Raw genomic sequence first — 21,389 nt, 5'->3', positions numbered from 1 at the left:
TTTTTAAAAAAGCCTCAGGTTGGCTGGCTGGGGGCGGATGCGGGGAGCACTTCCTGCCCTCGCGGTGTGGGCCTGGCACCCAGGCTGGACAGCTGGGCCGGGGGAGGACGGGACAGGATGCTGGGGCAGGGGGGAGCGGAGGGGGCCTGATATTTTCATCTCTCCACATGGCAGAGAGAACCAGCCCATTCTGGGGACATCTGCCACCCCCTTGGCTGGCCTCGGCTTTTGGGGGGCCCCCACCCCCCGCCCAGGTCTCCCAGGTCAGCAAGGCAGCTCCAGAGAGAATAGCCGGGCAGGAACCTTCTGCCTCCCCAGTCCCAAATGGAAAGGTGCGCTTGGAGAGTGCTTTTTGTGGCTGACGAGATGGGGCGGACACAGACCCCAGGCCATTGCCTGGAGGAAGAGGAGGAGGAGGAGGAGGAAGGGAGGCTTGTCCTCCACATTTCCAAAGCTTCCTGAAAGCACAGAATGTCAGAGCTCAGAGGGCATCATCTGTCATGGCCAGAAGGAGCAAAAAGGCTGGAAGGAACCTTAAAATATCCATTAGCAGGGCTCAGAAGGACCTAGAACATCAAATGTCAGAGATAGGGAGGGCTTTTTAAAGTGTAGAAAGGGGCTTTGGAACACAGAATGTCAAAGCTCCAAGGGTCCAGTCCTTTCCCCATCCCCTCACGGAAGGGGAAATGACCTGCCCAAGGTCACACAGATAGTAAATAGAAGACCTGGGACTCGGGCTTCTGGTTCCAGAACCAGGGTTCTTTCCCTGATTCCCCCCAGGACTCTTCCGTGCTTATCTGGGGTCCTGATAAGTTTCCTGGGGATTCCAGGGCAGGAAATCTTTTTGTACTTTTCCCAAAACTGGGCCATCTGTCAGAGAAGCACTCATCTGTCTCTGAAATGAGAATTGAGCCTGGGGTGTGGAAAGTGATACTGGAGCTGGGACACAAGGGTCTGCGGCTCTTTTAATAACTTTTCCAGTTCAGGAAAAATTTTACATAAAAAATAATGACAACAACAATCACTAACTTTTCTATGGCTATATATATATATATTTTATATATATATATATATATTTAATATATATATATATTTTTTAACACCCATGCCTTCTTAGAATCAATAATAAGTATTGGCTCCAAGGCAGACTTAGGGTAAGGACTAGGCAATGGAGGTTAAATGACATGCCCAGAGTCATGCAGCTAGGAAGTATTGGAGGCCAGGTTTAAACCCAGGACCTCCTGTCTCTATGCCTGGCTCTCTCTCCACTGAGCTACTTTGCTGTCCCAATTATATTGTCTACAAAAAGGCTTTAAACTTGTCTCATTCATTCATTGGGAAGATTGTACACGTACAATTATTCCATTTACAGAAAAGGAAACTGAGGCAGAAGGAAATAGACTTGCCTATGGTCACACAAAACTCAAGGAGAAAACAATTTATGCTAAATGTGCATCTCCCACTGTGTGTGTTAAATTTCTGGGAGATGGGAACAGAGCCAAAGCTCCTCCTCATCCCTCCTCATCCATTCATAGGAGTTTCATGGGCACGGCAGAGGGGATCAAGGTCTCTCAGGAGGCCTTCACTAGGTCCCCATCAAAGCAGATGTAAAGAAAGTGGAGGACAGATGAGGGCCAGCCAATTCCTGTAGAGTCTCAGCTAAGCCTGCCTCATTCCAGTTTGATCTTTAAAGGGCTTAGATCTGAAGAATGGGAGAGCTAGATGGGATCTTGGGAACAGACCATCTACTTGACAGTCTAGAACCTTTTTTATGCCAAAGACCTCTTGGGCAGTCTAGTTTTAAAATGTTTAAAAATGATAGTAAAAATAGAGTTTAAAATGTTAAAAATATGATTCTGAGAAGGGACCCATTCCCAGAATCATATTTTTAAATGTTTATTTTTTGGGTCTAACTCTTCATAAATCCTAGTTGAGGTTTTCTTGGCACAGATATTGGAGTGGTTCACCATCTCCTTCTCCAGCTCATTTTATAGATGGGGGAACTGAAGCAAACAGGGTTAGGTGACCTGTCCAGGGTCATGTAGCAAGTAAGGGTCTGAGACTAGATTTTAACTCAAAAGAAGAGTCTTTCTGACTTCAGGCCTGGCACTCTATGCATGATACCACCTGTTTTTAAATATATACGCAGAATTATAAAGGAAACCAAATATATTAAAATATCAATATAATATTTTAAATTAATTAATATAAAATAAAATTTTTAAAAAATTAAAATTTTTAAAAATATATATTGAAAACAATTTCATAGATCCCTGATGGTGAAGACCCCTTCAACTCTTGAAAAAAATTTCAAAGCATTATCTTCTGTCCTACTATTAATTCTAAGACAGAAGAGTGGCAAGTGCTAGGCAATTAGGGTCATGACTTGTCCAGGGTCACACAGCTAGGAAATATCTAAGGCCATATTTGAACCCAGATTCTCCCAACTCCTGGCCTGGCACTTTATCCACTGTGCCACCTTAGTTGCACCCCAAATCAACTCTTTTTACAAAGGAGAGAACTGTAACCCAAAGACCAAATAAAGAGTTGCCTAAGGTAACAACAATAAGGGAGAGGCTTCACTGAGATTAAAACCCAAGTTTTCAGATGCCCAGTTCAGGGTTCTTGCCCCTGTGGTGCCAGGCTGAAGACCAAGGGCAAGGCTTATTTCAGAATTAAGAACAAACTAAGAAAATACAAGTTGATAAATCTCAGGGTCATATTTCAGGCATCTGAGTTCCTATTGGGTCTGGGTAAAGGGCTTTGAGTTCATGCCATATAAGGATCAAGGGAAAGAACTGGGGACCCTTAATCTCAGAGAAAAGAAAGACTCTCTTTGTTGGTTCTTTATCGATGTTATGTGCATTGACTGTAAGTAACCCCAAAGGCTTCCTGGTCTTTTTCCCCTAGACTATCTCACTTGGTGATCTCATCCCTTAGTAAAAGGCGAAGAGCAAAGAGGGTTGGTTTCTTCTTTAGAGTCTCTTTAGGGTCTTTGGATGAGTTCAACAATCTCCTTTATGTAGATGCTCCACACATATGTCTGTCTTTATCTCTATATATTTTTACATATATTTTTAAAATGTTAAACCCTGACCTTCCGTCTTGGAATCAATACTGTGTATGGGTTCCAAGGCAGAAGAGTGGTAAAGGCTAAGTAATAGGGGTTAAATGACTTGTTCAGGGTCACATAGCTAGGAAGTGTCTGAGGTTAGATTTGAACCCAGGGACCTCCCGTTTCTAGACCTGACTCTCAATCCACTGAGCCATCCAGCTGCCCCCTATTTTTGTATTTTCTCTCTTTAACCATTTATCCATCAATTGTTCTCTCTTCATCTATCCATCTCTCTATCAATCTTTCCCACCCATCCATCTATCTATCTATCTGTCTGTCTATCTATCTATCTATCTATCTATCTATCTATCTATCTATCTATCTAGCCCTAGTCTCTTTCCAGAGCTAGTCAGTCCCACATTGCTAACTGCTTTTTAGACATTGTCCACTGGATGACCTGTAGCGTCCCCAAATGTAACCTTTCCAAAACAGAAATTATTATTTCCCAAGTTATTTAAGTGTCTGCCATCAGAATATGAACTCCTTAAAGGCAGAGCCTTTGCTGACACATGGTAGGAGCTGCTTAATGAACACTTGCAGCCTGACAACTGTCCTGAAACATCTGAAAGGGTCCCATTGCAGAGGGGTTGGTTAGACTTGCTCTATGTGGCTCTAGAATGAAGGCTTAGATGTAATGGACAGAAGGTGCAGTCAATATTTTAAGCGATGAGCTGCTCTTCCCAAGCCCGCTCGACTCCCATGGGAGATGGGGGTTCTCCCTCCTCCTCCCTCCTCCTCCTCCTCCCAATTGTCTTAAGGGAAAGACTGGATGATCGCTCCTTGGAACGTTGTAAGGGGGATTCTTGGCCAGTTCTGGGTCAGCCGGGATGCCCTCTGAAGATCCTTCCAACTGTGAGACTCTCATGTAACCCCACGTCCCAAAGCCCATTGGGATGGGACTCTCTTCTCTTTGGTGGACTTCAATGCCAGAGTTAGTAAGAGGCAGAGAGCAAAGAGGGTTGGTTCTTCTTTAGAGTCTCTTTAGGGTCTTTGGATTTGACACTTCTGGCTTCCAGCTTCAAGAGAAAAGATGAAAGACGCCAAGCCCAATTCAGATTGTTGAAGGAGAAAACTCTGGGAAGGAAGCGGTGTGAGAGGAGCTGGCAATCTCTCTTCTCTTTCTCCCCAGCTTGGTATTCCAGAAACTTTGGGAACTTCCCCTTGAATTAGGTCCAGGTGTCTCTGTCTCTCCTGCTCAGTTTATCTCACTCCCAGTGGGAGAGTTCCTTCCCTCTGGCATCTGTTCTCCTGTGGATACGTTCTCTGACTTCACTTTTGCTGTCAAGTTGGATCAATGGGTTTATTTGCTACTTATTATGTGTGTCCGTTGTGGTATTTGGCAGGGAGTGTGGGGAAGGAGTCAAGCCTTGGAGAGAAAGCTTGGGCCCTCCTTTCCTCATTAAGAAGCAATGATCAGAAGTCTAGCTTGAACCTGGAAACCACACACCCTAGACTAGGACTTGGACTAATCATATTGAAGGGAGCAGCTAGAATTCTAGCCGGGCATCATCCTTTCTCTCTGAGGGGAGCAGAGTGGCCAAGTTTGGGGTTCCAACCTCTTGCTTCCCTTCCTGGCAGGAATCAACATCTCCCTTGCAGAGTGGGGGAGTGGGGAGGGAAGAGGCTCGATGTCTGTTCTGCTTTCCTCTGAGCTAGGTGACAACACCCCCATGCTATATGTCGAGGGGACACGGAGAAATCAGAGTAAATAGCAAGTGAGCAATCCTGGCTCTTTGAGACTTTTGTAAGGGGTCATATTAGCTGGTCCAAATTAAGGACCCCCACTTAGGAGGCATCCCCAAATTTCCCTCAAGTCTCTCAGGACTTCCCTCCACCACACTAGCCTAGAGACCCATCAGCTACCCGGGCCGAAAAGATTTTCTTTTCTATAAATAAGCAGGATCATAGATTGAGACTAGGAAGTTGCCTTAAAGGCCTTGGAGTCCAACCCTCTTATTTTACAGATGAGGAAACTGAGGCCCCAGAGCCAAAATGTGACCATTCATGTCCCTGGAAGAGACTTCTCCTCAACACCCCTCCTCAAAGCGATCATCCAGTTTTATCTTGAAGACCTACAGTGACAGGGACCTCACCACTTCACAAGGCAGAAGAGCATGAGATGTGCTTCCAGGATAGTTCAGCTACTCACATCACTTATTTTACCCGATAATACTTGATCTATGATGCCCTTTCCAAAGGAGAGCAGGGATTTTGTCTAGTCCCACTCCTTCATTTTACAGGGGAGGAAATTAAGGCCAAGAGAGAGGAAATGAGCTAAAGCTACACAGTTCATTAGTGTCAGAAATAGGACTAGAACTCAGGGGTCTTGCCTCTCCAATCCTGTGTTGTAGGTATTTACAATACAACTAAATTGCTTTTTCTTAAATGATGATTTTCTACTTTTGCATTGTTAATACGTCGGATTGCTTTTAATTTCCATGATTATTTTCAACTAAAGAGGTGTAATCTTGTCAAAATAGGGAAGATCCCACTGGTCCATGCCAGTCTTTTCCATCTCTGGGTAACATAATAATGAGGAAGAGACAAAAAGACTGTTATGGGATGTCTGATCCCCTTGCATTTTTCATTCCAGGACCTCCCATGATTCTCTCCAGCTACATTTCTGCCCTTATATTTTTTGTTCTCACTCCCTATATTGGCATCACAAATTAGGGAAAGGAGCAAGCATTTATGAAGTACCTACTGTGTACCAGGTACAACTAGGAGATAGAGAGCTGGGCTTGAAGTCAGAAAGACCCAAGTTCAAATCCAGCCTCAGACTGGACAAGTCAATCTTACTTGCCTCAGTTTCCTCATCTATAAAGTAGCTGGATAAAAAATGGCAAACTACTCTAGTATCTTTGCCAAGAAAATCCCAAATGAGGCCACAGAGAGTCAGTCAGGACTGAACAATTACAACAACAAAAATGTACCACGTACTGTGCTAAGTGCATTGCAAATATTATCTCATTTTATATTGTATAGAGTGAAAAGAGCTGGGGGTTTGGATTCAGGAAAGCTGGGTTCTAGTCCTGACTCTGTCATGTTACTAGCTGGGTGACACGGAGCAGGTCCCTTAATGTCTCCTTTATTGTCAAATGGGGGATAATGTTCCTTGTCCTGCCTCAATCACAGGCCCCCTGGGCAGATTAAATGAAACCATTTATGTACCTGTGGACTATGGGGGCTATTACTCAAAAGAAGGCCTTTCTCCACCTCCAAGAAGTTGTTAGATGTTAATTTTGATTGATGTTAGTGGGTTTTGATAGCCTGATGGTAATTCTTTTCTTTTTTCTTTTTTTAACCCTTACCTTCCGTCTTGGAGTCAATCCTGTGTATTGGTTCCAAGGCAGAAGAGTGATAAGGACTAAGGAATGGGGGTTAAGTGACTTGCCCAGGGTCACACAGCTGGGAAGTGTCTGAGGCCAAATTTGAACCCAGGACCTCCCATCTTTAGATCTGGCTCTCTATCCACTGAGCTACCCAGCTGCCCCCTTGATGGTAATTCTATATTAGAAGTTGCTGAACATTTTCCTTAGAATGGAAAAAAAGGAGCCAACCAGAGCCCAAGGGAGAGCCCATCTTTCCATTTTACAGAGGAGAAAACTGAGGCTGAGAGGAAGGGATATGAGTTAGTGGAAGATCTAGGACCAAACCCCAAGTCTGCAGACTCCTCCCTAGTCCAAGAATCTTTCCAGGGAATTGAGGCAGTTCTAGGGTGTTTCAGGAGACAAGGGGTTCTCCCTCCCTGGAGGGCTCCGCTTCAAACAGAACCAGATGACCACTTGTTACACGTCTCGTGGAGGGGATGCTGGGCCAGACATGGGTCGGACTAGGACTCCTCCGAGGTTCTCTCTAGCTCTAAAATTCTGTGACTCCCCCCATCCTCATGCAGACGTATCAGGTGATGTATGTATAAGTATCCTGAAAGTATCCCAGGAAGGGAGAGGCTCGCATTCCGAGGGATGAACAAAGTTAACACTGTCAAGCCATGGGGGCCTTTGGATGTTTACGTTCTGTATAATTTTAAACGTACCAAATAACGTTCAAAAGGGCCCAGACGGCTTCCTCCTGGGGGAATCGCTAACGAGTTTACTCTTGGGGCTTCTTTCATGTGGCCAGTGGAAAATACACAATTGCTAATCACCAACATGTGCTGAACGGAGGTTCTCTGGTGTGCATGGGAAAGTCTGCTTTCCTTTGGCTTTGGAGAGAAAACCGCCTCTTTGTCCGGTGCTCCCCATCTCGGGTCCCACCGAACAGAAATCGAGTGCCTACTGGCGGCTCCAAGGGCCGTTGGGGTGCAGAGTGTCGGAATAGACTCTCAGAGATGGAAGGGGCTGTAGGACACAGAATGGCAGAGGAGATGGCAGGGGTCGGGGCTGAGACAGAGAATAGAGAATATCAGAGCTGGGAAGGTCTTCAGAGTCAGCCGAGTCTACCCCCCTTATTTTACAGTCAAGGAAACCGAGGCACTGGCTGGAGAAGGGACTTTCTCAGCCATACAATTAAACGGTAGTAGATAATACTAACAGGCATTTTTACATTTATTTAAGGTTTACAACAGACTTAACGTTCTCAAATGTCCTTAGAGCTTCACCATCTCCCCAAGACTTTGATTATACAAAGAAGGGAACTGACCATTGCCTAGCCCTTACAACCACTCTTCTGCCTTGGAGCCAATACACAGTATTGACTCCAAGACGGAAGGTAAAGGGTTAAAAAAAAAAAGAAGGGAACTGAGGCTCAGGGCTAGTGAGTTCTCCAAGGTCACACAGCCAGTCAGTGGCAGAATCATTCTGCTTTCTGGTCTGGGCACAACTATCCAACAGCCCCCTTTAAGTTCTCCAGGGACTCAGCTCTTCCTGCCTCCTTGGTCTCCTAATGAAAGCCTATCCTGAAGCAACCTTTGCTTCCCAGTCAAGGAAGGAGTTTCCAGCCCTGACCTTGGTTAGAACAGCTGGCTTACAGAAAAGGAGGTGGGGGGCCCCCTGGAACCTGGGCTGGGCAGCAAGGCCCCTGCCCCCCCCCTCAGGCAGCTGCAGAATGCAGGCCCCATTGATTCCTGGGCCTCAAATAGTTTCTCCCGCCCAGAAATCTCAGCCTGGTTGGGCAAAAAAAAAAGCCCAAGTCTCTATTTCCAAGGTATTTTTAGTTGTTCTTTATTGTAAACGTTCTTTGTGTTTCTATAAACTCCTCTGTACTCGTAATTATGAGGCCCAGCTTCTCCTGGAGAGCCTCGCAGACATCAGATTAAAAGGAAACACCGTCCCATCCAACCACATCAAGTGCGCCAAGTCTTAAAATATAACTCCATGGGAAGCAAGCAAGGAGGGTTCAGTGCCTTCAGCTGAAACTTGGGGGGTGTGGTGGGAGGGGGAATAAATGACAGGAGCCTATAACAGAACAACAACAAAAGAGGTGCCTCCTCCTTTGGGAGGAGGACCACAGAGGTCATCTGGGCTGACCCATTTCAGAGGAAAAACCCGGAGCTCAGAGAGGGAGAAGTCTTACTCAGGGTCACACAGCAAGGACCAAATCAGAGGGGATCTTGTTCTACCTCTGTGCTTTATGCATGAGGAAACAGGCTCTCTAGGTTTAGTGATTTGCCTGGAAACTCTATATGAGGCAGAGGGAAGATTCAATTTCAGGTCCCCTGATTTTCCATCCTACATCCTTTCCACAGCATAGAACCATGACCTGGTTCATACAGTCACCATCCTAGGTGATTCCCTCAGCATATCTCTCACCTAGACTACTGCAATGGCCTGCTGCCTCAAGTCTCTCCTCCATCCTGTCCATCCTTTGCTCAACTGTTAAAGAGATTTTTCTAAAGTTTGGGTCTGACCATATAACCCTCCCCACTTTCCAATAAACTGCTGTGGCTCCCTATTACCCACAAACCTTCTGTTTGGTCATTAAAGCTTTTCATAAGCTGCCCCTTCCTACCCTCTGAGTCTCCTTACAGCTTACTCCCCTCCATGGTCTACGCTGACCCCCTTGCTGCCTTCACACTCTCTCTATGTCCTGTCCGTGTGCCAAAAGATAGTCTCATGGGATACTCTGAAGTGACTTGCCCAAGGTCACACAGTTGATTAGGGGTAGAACCAGGTCTAGAATCCAGGAATCTTAACTCACCTTTTTGAGACATTTACCAATGCTCATATTAACATTTCAGAAAGGGGTAGCTTTAAACTTTATTTGGGGGGCAGCATGGGACAAGGGAAAGAACTCTGCCTTAGGAGTCAGAGAATCTGGGTTCAAATCCTGCTACCTGTGTGACAAATTAGCCAAACTTCCTCTTCTCCTTCCATGAAATAAGGTAGTTGGACCTGATGGCCTCTGGGGTCCCTTTCAAATCTAACCCAAGTCAAAAAGTTAGTGTAAACAACAGTCATATTTCTTCCTCCTGACTTTGGAATCAGGCTTCAATAGAAAAAAAAAACCCAATTATTAACACCCACTGCATAGAAGGCCAGTGTTTGGTACCACTGGGGAGAAAGAATAAAAAACCAATCCTGACTGTAAGGAAGCTTGTAGTCTGGGAAGATAATGTTGAAGATGATGCCCAGAACTAAATATAGCATCCACTGGAATATGATTAAGGACACAGGAGAAAGGGAAGCTGGGAGGCACAGTGGATAGAGCACCAGGCCTGGAGTCAGAAGGTCCTGGGTTCAAATGTGGCCTCAGACTCTTCCTAGCTGTGCGATCTTGGGCAAGTCACTTAACTCTGATTGCCTAGCCCATTCTGCGCTTCTGTCTTAGAATTGATACTAATGGGGCAGCTGGGTGCTTCAGTGCATTGAAAGCCAGGTCTAGATGGGATGTCCTGGGTTCAAATCTAGCCTCAGACATTTCTGAGCTGTATGACCCTGGGCAAGTCACTTAACCCCTATTGCCTAACCCTTTCTGCTGCTTCTGTCTTAGATTTGATATAAGGGAGAAGGTAATGATTTTTTAAAAAAATACTTAGGCTACCTTCTATAACAGGGTCTGATCAGATAATATGGGGATCCTTCTGGTAATGATGTCTCATGTTTGATTTACAGCAAAGTCTTGTATCTACCACCTACTCCCATCTTTAAAGCGGCTTCAAGATTCTGTAGCATTTCCTTTAGAGTTACCCTGTGAGATGGGTAGTGTTTATCGGAAGGAGGAGGGGTGCTGTGGGGAATCTCCATTTAACAGATGAAGAAACTGAGGCTCGGCCAGGGAAGCAACCGCTCAGGAGTCACACAAGGAACTGAGTAAATGTTTGTTCATTTGGATTGAAGGATGCTACGTTGGAAAAGGAAATAAGTTCTTTGCTCCGCCAACAGCCCATCCATCCATTCTTGGGTTCTGTTGCAACATGAATATCCCAGGCCTGTTCTAAAGAATCATTGTACCTGACCCGGCCCTGCCCACCCTCGAAGCAGCCCAACTGTGACAAGGATGGGGCACATCCTTTGCCGAGGGCCTTGGTGCTGAGCTCCGGCATCATGAGTAAATCATTAATGTGGGCGGCTCCTGGACAGGGCTTGAACACCTGAAAATAGCTGCTCTCTGTAGGTCTGGGTGAGTGATGGCAATTCCCATGAGCTGCCCTGGGATTCTCCCTTCTCCTGTGGGTCCCAGCTCTCCTGCCCCTAAGGTCTACAGAGCAGTGAGGCCAGATTTTCCACCAGAACATAGCCTTGGAAGCCATTAGCCACCCACAGCCTGTCTGATGCATGAAAGGTGAGCCTGGCCTGCAGGCCATGGGTGTGGAAGGCTTGGGTGTGGGAGAGCAGGTGTGGGTGTGCTTGTTTGGGTGTTTATGGGGAAGTCACTATTCCATTAGAGTGGCTTCCCTTGGTGGCAAATTGGCTGGAGGCCACCATTTTCCCCTTGTGGGCTCCAGTTTCAAAGGAGTCTCTTTGGCTGACCAGAATGAGCACAGAGGGGACTTCCATAGCTACCCAGACCCCAAAAGGGATCCCAATGAATTGTCATCAGTCAATGAAGGATCAGGTACCTTCCTCTACTCCTATCCCTTCTCCCAACTCCTCCAATGACTTTTCCATTGCACAAACCCAAATGTGTAATTGGGTGAGGACAGACGGGGCATCGAGGTGGTACAGTGGATCGATCCTGGAATCAAGAGGACCCAAGTTCAAATATGACCTTAGATACTTACTAGCTTTGTGACCCTGCGCAAGTCACAAAGCCCTATTTGCCTCAGTTTCCTCATAAATAAAATGAGCTGGAAAAGAAAATGACAAACCACTCTGGTATCTTTACCAAGAAATCCCTAAAGATGAAGTCCCAAAGAGTCAGACATGACTGAAAATGACTAAACAACAAGAACAAAGGAGATGGCTGGCATCACAACTCAGCACCAGTACCCTTTGTCCCCAAACCATCTGCTTCTTCAGAAGCCCATACAGCAGTTTTGTCCTCTGGTTAGGAAGACGTTTTTTAGTGCACAAAAAAAAAGAAAAGATTTTTAACATCTAAGATGGTGGAAGAAGGAGGAGATACTCTTTGGGGTTTCCTTTTGTATGTTTTCCTTTTTTTTTTTAGGTTACCCAACTATTCCAAGTCTTAGCATTCCTATTTGGCAAATGAGAAACGGAGACTTAGAAAGATTTAGTGACTTGTCCAAGAATTTGCTTTTTAAATTGAACTTTATTGAGAGGCTATCCTTTGGTTGGACTTTTAGGATCTCCCTCTTTTAGCCTTTTTTGGTCTTGGACTTCTTTGACAATCTGGGGAAGCCTATGGACCCTTTCACAGAATAAAGATTTTAGATACATAAAATACACACTTCTAGGAACCTTGCCACCATGCCTCAGTTGTTTTCTTCCTTGGCCTTCTTCCACTGTTGAATACTTCCTAGAACCTCCATTTTGTGGAAGAACCCAGACCAGCCTTTCTTCCTTCTCTAAACCTCCCACCTATGCTCCTGAATGGGGTTGCCTCTGAATGGGATTCTTTCCCTTTGCATTTCTTTTATGAGTTGTCTTCTTCCATTAGAATGTAAGTTCTTTGGGGACAGGGACTATCTTTATTTCTACTTGTATTTCCAGTACTTTAATACAGTGCCTGGCCTATAGTAAGTACCTCACATAATGCGTGTTGACTTGACTTGGCTGATGGTACCTGATGCTGTCTGAGACAAACTAGCAGATGGGACTTGGAGTTTGAGGACCTGGATCTGTAGTCTGCCTCTGACACTTCTAGGTCCTTGGGAATTTTACCTCTGAACCTTAGTTGGACCAATTAGTTTGGCCAAGGTGGAAATTTGTTTTGTTTGACTCTGTATATCTGAAACAAGGGTTTTGTCTCCCTCCCTCCTTCCCTTCCTTCCTCTCTTCCCTTCTTCTTCCCTCCTTCCCTCCTTCCTTCCTTCCTTCCTTCCTTCCTTCCTTCCTTCCTTCCTTCCTTCCTTCCTTCCTTCCTTCCTTCCTTCCTTCCTTCCCTCCTTCCCTCCTTCCCTCCTTCCTTCCTTCCCTCCTTCCCTCCTTCCCTCCTTCCTTCCCTCCTTCCCTCCTTCCCTCCCTCCTTCCCTCCTTCCTTCCTTCCTTCCTTCCTTCCTTCCTTCCTTCCTTCCTTCCTTCCTTCCTTCCTTCCTTCCTTCCTTCCTTCCTTCCTTCCTTCCTTCCTTCCTTCCTTCCCTCCCTCCTTCCCTCCTTCCTTCCCTCCTTCCCTCCTTCCCTCCTTCCTTCCTTCCTTCCTTCCTTCCTTCCTTCCTTCCTTCCTTCCTTCCTTCCTTCCTTCCTTCCTTCCTTCCTTCCTTCCTTCCTTCCTTCCTTCCTTCCTTCCTTCCTTCCTTCCTTCCTTCCTATCCTCCTTTGTATCAATTCTAAGACACAAGAGCAGCAAGGCCTAGGCCAGTTATGGTGAACCTTTTAGAGAACAAGTACCCAAACTGCAACCCTCATACCACATGTGAGCACCCCCCCCCCCCTTATCCCAGACAAGGGCGGGGAAGAAGCTTTCCCATTGAGCTAGTAGGCAGAGGGATGGGAGATTTTGGAAATGTCTGTCTTCAGGCACGAGTGGAGAGGGAGAAGGGAGCAGCACCCTCTGGTACACATGTCATAGGTTTGCCAACATGGGGCTAGTCAATTGGGTTAATCGGACCACTTCTTTTCTTTCCTTTTTCGATGGAAAGGGGTAGGAAGGAAGTAGATCTTTGTTCATCAAAAAAAAATAAATTAAAAACAAACAAAAACCTTGACTTATAATCCCTTATAATAAAATTTTCCCCTCCCCTGCTCCCATGGTTTTTTAGAGATTTTGAGAGAAGCTATGTAGGTCAGTAAAGAGAGGTCTGGGAGGGGCAGTTAGGTGGTTCAGTGGGTAGAGAACCAGAAGTGGTTACAGGAGGTTCAAATATGGTCTCTGATACTTCCCAGCTGTGTGACCCTGGGCAAGTCACTTAACCCCCATTGCCTAGCCCTTACCACTCTGTCTTGGAACTGATACTCAATATTGCTTCTAAGACAGAAAGTATGGGTTTAAAAAAACAACAACCAAAAAAGAGGTCTGAGATTCAAGAGATTCAGTGCCAATACCAGCTTGGCCACTGATTCCCTCAATAACCAGGGATGAATAAATGGCATCAGAAAGTCTGTGTCTTACTTTAACCTCCCTCCCACACTTGTGGCAAGGCTCTAATGACATAGCAGCAGTAGTAATAGTAACCATAATCACAACAACAATAATAAAGTTTTATCTAGTGCTTTAAGATTTGTAACTACTTTATGAATATTTATGGACACAACAACGTATCGAAAGCCCGTTATGTACCACAGAGCACTGTGGCAATGAATGAGAGTCAGGCTCATTATCATTATTATTACACTCATAAGAAATTCATCTCTAGTGTTAGACTGTCAGGAGGTGGAGGGTGAGAGGGAAAGACGTGCTCCAATTGACCAATTGACCTGGTATAAGGTCCCTTCTCTCTCCCTCCCCACTCAGCCATTCCACACTTCCACATACACATATATGTATATATGTGTAATAAATATATATACATATATAGTTATATTTTTAAACCCTTGCCTTCCATCTTAGAATCAATGATTGTAAGGCAGAACAGTAAGGGCTAGGCAATGGGGGGTAAGTGACTTGCCCAGGGTCACACAGCTAGGAAGTGTCTTCCTTGGCATTTCTTATTAGTATTAGTATTTTTATTAATTATTATACAAATTATAATATATATAAAATATAAAAATAAAATAAAAATTATATAAATAATATTAATAATATAATTATTAGAATTAGTATTCCCAGTTTGTTTTTTTTAAACCCTTACCTTCTCTCTTGAAGTCAATACTGTGTATTGGCTCTAAGGCAGAAGAGTGGTAAGGGCTAGGCAATGGGGGTCAAGTGACTTGCCCAGGGTCACACCCTGGTTCCTTGGCATTTCTAATCAGGTTTCTAAAGAGACTTTAATTCCAGTTTTAGAAATTTCCATTGAAACTTCTCTCTGGATGATGTTACCGTGGCTCCCAGTGCCCATTTGAATTCTTAGGGAGGTCTTTTCATCCAGATTGTCCTTCTGCTGCCTCTGGCTCTCAGGGTTTTATTCTTTTAAGTTAATAACCATTTCTAGAGCCCTTGAAACTGTTTTTTTTTTTCTCACAACTTTCTTATAAGGTAAATAAATGGGTATTATTACACATGAGAAAATGGAGGACCGGACATGGATGGAAAGGTGACTTGTCTAAGGTCACCATGCTGGGAAACAAAATTAAATGGGTCTGGGACCTAGATCTTTTGAGTCTTAGATCTGCCCCCTTCTCTCTCTTTAGTGGGACTGTCAAACAGCTTGGGCTCCAGGATCGTTCCTGGTCAGGTTCCATGCTTTTAAAGGGGCAGCCTGGTGTACTGGGATTTACTTTGTATCTGAAACAAGAGGGGCTGAAATCATCATTCTATCATTTACCAGTGGAGTCACTACTGACTGGTAAGTCATTTCCCCTTTCTGTGCCTCAGTTTATTTACTTGTAAAATAAGGAATCTGGACCAGATGATCTCTAAGCTTCACTTTAGGGCTAACATTTTATGCTCTGAAGCCCTTTCCATCTCTGTCTTTCTAGATTCTCTCCCAGTTCTGACATTCCGTGTGCTAAAGTGCCTCACAATTCTTCAGTTCTATCGCCATTTTTCTTCTGTCTGCCTCAGTTTCTTCTCCTGTAAAATGGGAATAATAAAAGCCCCTTCCTCCCAGGGCTGTTGCGTGAAGATAAAATGAGATACTTGTAAGATGCTTAGCACAGCGCCTGACCAAAAAGAACTAGTGAATGCTTGAGAAATATGTTTCCTTCCTACCTGAGCTCTGCGAGGCAGCCTCTGTCCCCAGGAGAGCTCTTCTCTCCCCTCTCCCGTCTAATTCCAGGTAGAGGCAGCTCGTCCTAACTAGGACATGGGAGGGTGGCAACGGAACCAGCCTGCCCAGATTCCAGCCACCGTGAGTGAGGATGATGTGGTATCCGGGGCTCCGTCTCCTGGACACACTCATCTCCCAGCTCTGTCCCGGTGAGCTGGGGTGAGGTGGGGGCTGCGCAAGCTACTCTTCCTCCTTCGGGGGTGGGAGCCTGGCCGTGCTGGGGGAGCTCCTGCCAGCGGGGCCCAGGGGGGCTCCCGGCTTTCCACCTGGGCTCTGCACTTTTTTCTGTTGAAACCCAGAAGAGTCTCTCTCCCATCTAGAAATGCTTTCACCTCTGTACTTGGTGTGGCCCACTGAAGAGGAAATTGGCCGGACAAGGAGGGCAGGAGGTCTCCTTAGGCAGACACCGGGGCTATTTCACAGAATTACACCATGACACAACTGGAACAGTTCTTGGAGATCATCTGAACCTCAGCCTTTTCATCTGGAAAATGGTGGGCTTGGCCTAGATCATCTCTAAGGCTCCTTTGAGTTCTAAATCCATCTCTTTCATTTTTCATTCCATTCCATTCCATTTTTAAACCCTTACTTTCTGCCCTAGAATCAAGACTAAGTATTCGAAGACAGAAGAGCACCAAGGGCTGGGCTGTTGGGGGTTAAGTGACTTGCCCAGGGTCACACAGCTAGGGAGTATCTGAGGTCAGATTTGAACCCAGGCCCTTTCAACTTCAGGCCTGGTTCCTGATCCACTGAAGCACTAACTGCCCCCCCCCCCCCCCCATTCATTTTACTGAGAGGAAGATCGGGGCTCAGAGAAGGACAACGATCTGCCCGAGGGAACACAGAGAGTGAGAAGCAGGTTGCTGGACCACTAATCTTAGCACCTACTTCCAGTTGTGTGTTCTGCCTCCCCATCACGCCATGCCTGCTTCCTAGACCTCTGACAGCTCCAAGAACAGGGCTGGGCATACATGTGTCTCTGGTCAGGACTGTTAGAGCGGGCCTCCGGGGATGCTCAGTGGCAGGACCTCAGGCTCCCATTCCAGTATTACTCGGCTCCCCTAGGGCTTCCCAGGAGCCACTTACGGGGCCTCCCAAACGCCACAGCCCGTCCTTGTGATGGTGAAACCGTGATCAGAGTATTTCTCTGCCTGGGCAGAGAAAGACTTCTTGCTGCTGACCAGTTTATCCAGTTGAACTGCTCTTGAGGATGGTAATTTATCAGATTCTGGCAGAAGGCAGCAACTATTCTCAAGCAGACATAGGTTTAGAGGTAGAAGCGATGTCGGGGCAGATAGGGGGTCCCCCAGGCCTCATCCTTCATTTTAGAAATGAGGAAAATGCCCCCCCAGACCAGCGAGGGGATTTACCCAAGGTCACACAGGCACATAAGCAATAATTGGGTTGTAATTTGAATGCAGGGCTCTAGGGATAGCCAGGTGGCTCGATGGATAGAGTTCAGGGTCTGGAATCAAGAAAACCTGAGTTCAAATCTGTTCTCAGACAGTTACTGTGAGATCCTGGGCAAGTCACTTCACCCTATTTGCCTCAGTTTCCTTGTCTGTAAAATGGGCTGGAGAAAGAAATGGCAAACTACTCCAGTATCTCTGCCAAGAAAACCCCAAACGCGATCATCCTAGTGCAAACATCAACAACATGGAAATAGGTTCTGACCATGTAAAGGACACGTGTAAAACCCAGTGGAATTGTGTGTCGGCTACGGGAAGGGGAGGGAGGGAAAGAAATAGGATTCATGTAACCAAGGAATAATATTCTAAATTGACTAAATAAAATTTTCAAAAGAAAAAAGAAAACCCCAAACAGGGGTCACAAAAAGTTGGACAAGATGGAACAACAAACTTATAACTAATCTAATCCACAGCACCACCCCGAATAAAAATAAGTTTATGTTTTTATGCAAGTTTAAGCATTTTAAAGCAAAGCACTTCAGAAGTATTTTCTCCTTTGGGAGGCAGACGGTACTGTTGTCCCCAGCTGCCCTATGGGTAACTGACAAAAGGAATATCCTTGTTTTGGAAAGGAGAAAACTGAGGTTCTGGGTCACACAGCAGGGACATGGCTAGGACAGTATTCAAACTCGGCTCTTCTTGACTTTAAGGCTAGAGCCTTATTCTCCATACCTCCTAGATGCTTAAGTCGGGAGTCTTCAGGAAACCCGAATAAACCTTCACAGGAGAGGATCAGAGCAGGGAGGGACCTCTTCTCTCAACTAATCCAACATCCCTTTCCCCTGCCTCCCACCCAGGACAAGAATCCCCACTACAGAGGCAGCTGGGTGGCTTAGTGGATTGAGAGCCAAGCCTAGAGATGGGGAAGCCTGGGTTCAAATCTGACCGCAGACACTTCTTAGCTGTGTGACCCTGAGCAAGTCACTGAACCCTGCTAGCCGAGCTCTTGTCCTAAGACAGAAAGAGTTAAAAGAAGAGAAGAGAATCCCCCAAGACAGGATCTTTGAAAAGTAGTCCTGAAGTCTCTGTTTGGAGACCTCTAGGGCCAGGGAACTCACTAGCTAACAAGGCAGCTCATCCCACTGCCGGACCATACTAAATGCCAAGCTTTTCCCCTTTCTTTGAGCTCCAGTGTTCCTTTCTCCCACTGCCCTCTGGAGTCTCCCAGGACCAGTCTAATCACTCTTCCATGTGAAAACCTTCCAGATCCCGGAAGACAATGACCCTGGTCCCTACGGCAGGAGCTCCTGATCCTTCTTACATCCAGCTCCTCTTCTCATCTGGTCTGCCTTGCTTTGGTAAAGCCTCTGGACCCCCTTCTCCAAGTCACACTTTTAAGTTCTGGAAGTTCGAGGCTGGTCCTCATCCATAGTCACAGACTTCCCTGAAATTCTCCATAAATCCCTAAGGGATATGAGGACCCAGGATGAAGGACCCCCTTCCCTACGTCTTTTCTCCAGGTTAAAATTCAGACCAATACCGAGGTTTGTGACTTAAAAAAAGATAACAACGAAGAACCTTGAAATTGAATCTTGTATAACCAAAGGATGCTTTTTGAGACCCTTGTGGAGTGAGGCAAGTGACCTGAAGGAGGTCGGCTTTAAGGCTAGACTCGGTCACTAACATTTTTTAAAAAACCCTTATCATCTGTCTTAGTATCAATTCTGAGACAGAAGGGCAAAGGTCCGCTGATCAGGGTTAAGTGACTTATCCAGGGTGACACAGCTAGGAAGTGTCTGAGGTCATATCTGAAGCCAGGACCTCCTATCTCCAGGCCTGATGCTCTATCCACCGAACCACCCAGCTGCCCCAACTAATTCTTTATAACATGACCCAAGCCTCATGCCTTTCTCCTTCTGTAAAATTGGTGTGCTGGACTCAGCGATCTCTGAGGGCTCTGACATTCTGTGACAAATGAGAAATAGGAGATAGAAGGCTAATCTAATAGGTAAGTGAAAATGGGAGGCGTGGAAGCATCAGGCCCAGTGGACAAAGTGCTGGGCCTGGAGTCAGGGAGACCTGAGTTCAAATACGAGCTCAGACACTTACTAGCTGTGAGACGCCAGGTAAGTCATGTAATCTGTTTGTCCTGGTTTCCTTGTTTGTTAATGTTAACAAAGCATCTGCCTCCCAGGGTTGTGGTGAGGGTAAAAGAAGATAATATTTTTAAAGTTCTCTGCAAACCTTACTTTAACCTATATAAATGTTAGCTATGATTATTGTTACAGGCGGTTTTGTTTTCTCACCGAAACTGAGTGAACAAATCAGGAATAGAGCTTTCAGAAGGGAGATATTTGTACTGTGGCCAGGAAAGGCTGGTAGGTCACGAAATTGTGAGACTTATGGGCAGCTGACAATAGGAATAACTCTGAAGTATGAGGGCTCACTTTCTAACTGTGTGAACCTGGGCAAGTCACAAGCTCCACTGCCTAGCCCTTACCACTCCTGGGTACATATTCAAAGATGGGAGGTAAGGGTTTAAGAAAAAAAGAAGGGAGAAAGGAAGGAAGGAAGAAAGAAAGAAGAGAAAAAGAAAGAGAGGAAAAAAGGAAAAAAGAAAGAAAAGATAAAGAAAAGAAAAAAGAAAGGAAGGAAGGAAGAAGAAAGGAAGGAAAAAAGAAAGAAAGAAAGAAAGAAAGAAAGAAGAGAGAAAGAAATAAAGAAAGAAGAGAGAAAGAAAGAAAGAAGAGAGGAAGAAAGGAAAAAAGAAAGAAGAGAAAGAAAAGAAAAAAGAAAGGAAGGAAGGAAGAAAGAAATAAAGAAGAAAGGAAGGAAAGAAGAAGGAAAGAAAGAAAGAAGAGAAAGAAAGGAAAAAAGAAAGAAAGAAGAGAGAAAGAAAAGAAAAAAGAAAGAAGAGAGACAGGAAGGAAAAAAGAAAGAGAAAGGAGAGAAAGAAAAGAAAAAAGACAGGAAGGAAGAGAAAGGATGGAAGAAAGGAAGGGAAGGAGGAAGAGAGGGAGGGAAGGAAGAAGAAAAGGAAAAAGGAAGGAAGGAAGGAAGAAAAAAGAAAGAATAAAGGAAGGGAAGGAGGGAGGAAGGAAGGACAGGACAAAGGAAGAAAGCAGGTTTATATTCCATAGTACTTAAAATGTTTCTCTTTATGAGTCAGGCAATGAAAGAAAGTGGTTCCATTTTCTAGATTAAGGAATGAAGTACCCTGTCCAGGCTGAAGGGTCTTGCCAAGACAGTAGGTTGGTGGCAGAGCTGGACTCAGAACCTCATTCACAGGCCAGGGATCTTTCTAATACATTCTAGCTGCAAAATGCTTCCTGATGATGAGCCAGAAAGGAAGGACCTGCACCTTCAGCATGGGATTTATTCACCAAAAATCTTCTGAAATGGGAAAAATTTGGTTTCCTCCAAGCCTGCAGATAACTTGGGCCGAGGGAAACAGTCTGGCAAGAAATTAGATACATAAGTTGAGATCCTAGTTAGGGCTAAAGGATGAACGGAAGAAGTCCCTTGGAAGCTTTTTCTCTTTTTAAAATAATTCATCATGAACTTAAATTCAATAAAGAACCAACTATGCTTTCCATTACAACAAATTTAACAGTGTAGCAGTTACTTCTTTCTTGCCTCCTCCAGGCATCTCTGTCCATTCACTCTTGTATTAGTGAATATAAATATGTGTGTTCAAGTATATTTCATTTATGGCATAAATATCCAGCCTACAGGAGCAGGGCCCTGGGGCCAAACAGAGACCAGGATAAAAACATACTATTAGATAAGTCTATATGATTCCTTAAGACACAGCTTGGATACTGCCTCCTCTAAGAAGCTTCCCCTGATTCCTTCTCTCATCCTCTCAGCTCCCAAAGCACTGTGGGCTTCTTTCTTGTGGCACCCATCGTGGGGACCTTCTATTACTTTCAGTTCTTTCCAAGCCTCATCCTGCTGCTAACATCCAGATATCTTTTCATCTGTCTCCCACACCCCAACACACACACACAGAGCTAGGCACAGGGCCTTTCTTGTACCTAGAACAGTGCTCAGGCAATATTTGAGGAAGGAGAAGGGAAACATACAGATATCACCTACTGTGTGCCAAGCACTGTACTAAGAGCTTTTTACCAATCTCATTTGATCCTCACAACAACCTTTTGTAGTGTTATTATCCTCATTTTACAGCTGAGGAAACTGAGGCAACCAGCGGTGAATTGACTTGCTAGTAAATGTCTGAGGCCTGATTCCAGGCCCACCAGTTGTCTCCATGAAAAGAATTAAACTTGAATTAATGAAAGAAACATTGAACTTGAAAGAGCACACAGGCAATGAAGCACATCTCCCGTTTTATGGAGCTGGGAGATTCTGGAATCCTTGGACTTGAGCCAACCTATCTCTGCTACTCTGGCCTCAGCTTCCAGAGCTGTGAGACTGGCTGAGAATCCCTTTTCTGCATGGCTTCTCCCCTCCCCTGGTGGATTTCCTTTTTACCCGG

General features: G+C 45.2%; 1 protein-coding gene across 1 annotated transcript in view; it reads right to left on the bottom strand.

Moving 5' to 3' along the window:
• BMP8A (bone morphogenetic protein 8a) overlaps positions 1-21,389 on the bottom strand; it is a 48,325-nt gene that overhangs the window by 23,864 nt on the left and 3,072 nt on the right. The gene's annotated exons all lie outside the window — the stretch shown is intronic.

Source organism: Monodelphis domestica, chromosome 4 (genome assembly GCF_027887165.1).
Source record: "Monodelphis domestica isolate mMonDom1 chromosome 4, mMonDom1.pri, whole genome shotgun sequence".
Classification (NCBI taxonomy): domain Eukaryota; kingdom Metazoa; phylum Chordata; class Mammalia; order Didelphimorphia; family Didelphidae; genus Monodelphis; species Monodelphis domestica.
The sequence above is the reverse complement of the archived record's forward strand: the minus strand, read 5'-3'. Positions and strand labels throughout refer to the sequence as shown.